Below are 4511 nucleotides of genomic sequence, written 5' to 3' on the forward strand. Positions count from 1 at the left end.
CCGCTGTTCGCGGCGCCTCCGGCCACCCCGACGCCGCCGCCCGTCTGCCTGCGGGTCTGGGTGAGGCCGCCCCGCTGAGAGCTGGTGTCGGGGACACTGGCGTGCTCGCTCCGCCCCGGGTGTACTTCGCAAAGCTTTGCAAAATTTAAGTCCTCGTGTCGGGACAGTCGTGGGACGTGTCTGAGTTAGGATACTCGATTTGCTTCGAGGTCTCTGGTTCTGTCTGCACGCGTGGGGCCGTTTGCACTAGCCCCCCCCCCCACGCCCACCCCCCGGGACGTACAGGTGCGCACGTGGTCCCCACCCGGTTCAGGCCCGCTCCTCAAAGCGGTGCAGCCTCACTGGGTGCTTCCTGCCAAGTCCCCAGCTGGCAAAGGGGGCTGGCAGCGAGTGGGTACTTAGGAGACTTGCCAGAGATTGACGTCACCACTGTTCCTGTCGGAGGGACGCTCCCTGATTATGTTTTTACATGGAGTTTATTTACATCCACCACAAGAAAATAATTAAAAGAATAAGGCGGGCACCGCCGAGGTGTATTTAATAACCGAATAGGCCTCACAGTTGGTTACTTTTACTACCGTTTTCCGGGCCGCTTTGTACTGGGTTGCCTCCGGTACGCTGGAGTGGAGAGTGTCTGGGATTCTCGCTTCCCTGTGCAATCTAAACCCTGTGCACCAGCGTGGAAGTCCCAGGGCGCAATTGCGTCCCCGAGGTCGCGCTCCGGCCCGGTGGTTTCAAGGGTCTGCGCGCCCCTTCCCTGGGTGACCAACAGAGGGCGCCAGTGGTTCAGGCTTGAATCGACAACGACCGGGTCCAAGGCTCTTCTGCCAAGAGCAAGTGGGTCAGCAATGCAAACCGAAGAGACCCCCGCGGGAAGGGGCTTTCCTGGACTCTCTCGGAAATGGATACTTGCCCTAGGAGGTGGGTAGGTATCTTGGAGGAGCGTTTTGCAGTTTGCAGTAGAAACTGCCCCTGGGGACCCCCGTGCGTTCCCCCCTCCAGCCCGGCCCGCCCCCTGAAGGGCTGTGGGCGAAGCCAGCGCGCACCCACCGTCTCTCTGCCCTGCCGTGTGTAGGTGCGCACGTGGGTAGGTGTGTGCGGGCTCCCTTTAGAATGGGGACCGATGTACTTTTGGCATATAGACATAAAGCAGGAGTAATACTTGCTCCACAGGAAGAGAGAGCTGGAATGCGCAGAGGGGCCTGCGTCCCCAGCCCCGCGGAGGCACAGCCACCTAAGCTAGCGCGCAGGCTGTGCAGACTCGTCCAGGTTACCGCACACCGTGCGTCACCTCCTGGCTGCCCCCCGCCCCCATCCCTCCTTGTAGCTGCGTATTATCTGCCTCAGCCTCCCAGAACAGGGTCTCGAATTGCATTGGAAAATTAGAGGAAGCAAAAAACAAACAAACAAACAAACAAACAAACAAAAATCCCTCTGGGTTGGTTGCACGACTCCTTTCCTATCCACGGAGACCTGGATTCTGAAACAGCCGGCTGCGCAGCCAGATTCCTGAGCCTCTGTGTTTAGGCCAGTGTCACCAGGCAGTGTGGCCCTTTTGCAGCGCTGCCATCCGAGTGTGGTCGGAAAGCGCAGGGAGGACACCCGGGTCCTCCCCTGGTCCTGGGCTTCCCAGCACCCTCCCCTCACCGCCTGGGCCGCGGCCGCACAGCAGGAGCCAGTTCCGCGCGGAGACCCTAGGGGGCGTCGAAGAGCCGGGCGCCGCACCCGCGGGAACCCAAGGCTGCACTCCCGCGAATGTTCCATGACCACGTGCGGCAGAGCTGTCGTCCCCCGCTCCGTGAGGTCTCGCGACAACGAGGTGAGTCTGTGGCAGGGGGCAGCGACGTGGGGAGAATCATGTTTCAGTCTTGAGTCACTTTTTATTTGACAAAACTGCAAGGAATCTCCCCTCCCCCCCCCCCCCCCCCAAGATCGTAAATGTCGTGGGGTGGACTTGGAGGGGCTGAAACTGAGCTAGGTGTCATGCTGGTTAATTTTGTCAGACTTTGAGTCATCTTGTGGTGGTGGTTAATGAACACACCGGGGGAGGGGGGGATGTTCAGTGGAAAGATGCCCCCCCCCCCCCAAGGTACCTGAATGCTTGTACAGTTAAGTGCAGCCAGGGGAACCAGAGAGACTCAGAACACATCCCTTTTCGCTAACACAATTCAGTTGGCCTGATTATGGGTGGTGATGGCTGGGGTCAGCCTGTCATCTTAACCAGGTGACATGAGCTTGTCATTTCTTTGGGCTCCCTGCTGTAGCTCACAGACACCGCCTGCATGTGGCCTCCCTCTGCCCAGGCCCTGGCTGACCTGTCACTGAGGGTCCCTCTCCACATGCACATGGATGTCGGGAGCGCCGAGCCCTCTTCTGTGTCCCCAGAGGTGTGGCTGTCAGGCTCTCCCGCCACATGAAGGTCCTAACTCCCAGAGGCAAGTAACGTGGGGGCGATCTCATTTTAGGACCCGGTGGCGAGCTGCTTGAAGCTTCCAGCCAGGGGAGACAGGGGCGGGGACAGGGAACTTAACTGTCTCTCTGTCAGATGTCCTGCTGGGTAAACCTCCTGGCTCTGTGCTCTGGCTGGGAGGATGCGTTAGGACCGTACTGCTGATCAGGTGGCTAGAAATGGCCATGACCTGCAGGTGACACCTGCTACGGTCCAGCGGTCCATTCAGGCCACGTTACCGAGCACCTTCCTGCGCTGGCTGTGTGGTCTCCTGGGCTGGCCGGACCAGACAGCGGTGGGCAGTGGGCGTCTGTGTCCCGGGAGGGGGTGCCTGTGTGGTCACGGAGAGACGGTGGCTTTCCTGTGGAGTCTTACCAGCTGTGGACGAGCCCAGCTGAAGGGAAAAGACAGGAGGAAGGGTGTGTGCACCCAGGGGCCGGCGCTCTGGGTGCCTGGAGGGGTCGAGGGGCTCGGAGGGAGTGGTGTCTCCTGGCGGAGGTGGAATTCTCAGGTTCAGAAGGGACGGCAGAAGTCGACTAGCAGGGTGGTGCTGGTGCCATTGGAGACCCGTGGTCTGGAGCCGGGGACGCCAGAGTCCGTGTGTCCTGTTTGGTCCGACAATTTGGAGGTGGCTCAAGCTCCCTGAGAAAGCCAGAGGACAGGTCTTCCTGGGGCCCCACCTGCTGGGTGTTGGACTTTCTTGGGACCCATCGCCCTTTTATTCCCTCCAGTCTTCCCCCTTTGGGATGGCCCATGCCGTCCCACGGTGTTTTCTGGAAGCAGCTGACATGTTTTCTAGGTTAAAGGATCCACAGGGAGAGGAATTTTGCCCAGGATGGATCACCCATCCAGGCCATTTGGGCGGTTAGGTAATGAGGCTTGGAACTTTTTTACAGTTTGTTTATTTATTTATTTATTTATTTAGAGCGAGAGGGAGGGGCACAGAGAGAGGGAGAGAGGGAGAGAGAGAATCCCAAGCAGGTTCCGAGCTGCCAGCACAGAGCCCCACGTGGGGCTCGAACTCACAAACTGAGTCAAAACCAAGAATTAGCTGATTAACTGACTGAGCCACCCAGATGCCCCCCCACGCCTGGAACTTTTTGAGTGGATGGTACTTAGACTTGGGATTTAGAGTTCACTCTGGAGTGGAGGGTACTGAGATGAGCCTAATGTGCTTTGTGTGTGGGCTGCATGGTTTTGCAGGCAGAGGGTGGCCCGTCCTGGGTTGGACAGTGTCAGCCAAACTTCCTGTCCACGGGAAACCTCAGGATGTGACCGTAGTTTTAAGTAGGTCCTTGAGGAGGTAATCGTTCGAGTTAAGAGGAGGTCATGAAGGATTAGAGTGGGTCCTGAGTCCACTGACCCATGGCCACGCAAGCAGAGAGACACCAACATGCGGAGGGAGGGGGGCAGAGATGGGAGGAGAGTGCCTCAGATGCCCCGGATGCTCCAGGGGGCTGTCCCCACCTGAGCTGGGGGTGGGGTTGGAGGACCTTGTGCAGAGTCTCAGAGGGAGTGGCCGTGCCCACACCCTCCTTTCACACTCCTGGCCTCCAGAACCCGGAGGTAATAAGTCCCCCGGTTTGCGGTGATTGATTAAAGCAGCCTTAAGATACAAATACATTTTGAATTTGAAGCAATGAGATTTGATGTGATTTCCAAAGCAGTGAGCGAGGCCGTGGTGGACAGAGGGCCGGTGATGAGCCTGAGGGTTGAGAGGTCAGAAGAAAGAAGCCTGGGCCAGCAGTGAGGAAGGAGAAAAGCCAAAGTGGGCTTGAGGTGGGGGGGAGAGGAGGGTGTGGAGGTGCGACTGGGGAGGGGGCCGCCCTGAAAAGAGGCACAGGGTCCTGGCAGCATGAAGGACCCACTGGGGTGTCGGGGATTTAAAGTGAGACTGGTCAGCATGACTCTCCCGGTCCCTGGACTCAGCAGCAGGTGCTGGCCCAGGAGGTGGCTCTGCCGGGTGTGGTTTCCCCCAGAGAGGAGGCTGGATGGTGATGGGGGCCAGGGACAAGGACAAGCCAGCTGAGGGGCCACAGCACTTAACTCCAAAATCAATTCT

Source organism: Herpailurus yagouaroundi, unplaced genomic scaffold, assembly GCF_014898765.1.
Source record: "Herpailurus yagouaroundi ecotype Mexico unplaced genomic scaffold, PumYag 214, whole genome shotgun sequence".
In the NCBI taxonomy this organism is placed as follows: domain Eukaryota; kingdom Metazoa; phylum Chordata; class Mammalia; order Carnivora; family Felidae; genus Herpailurus; species Herpailurus yagouaroundi.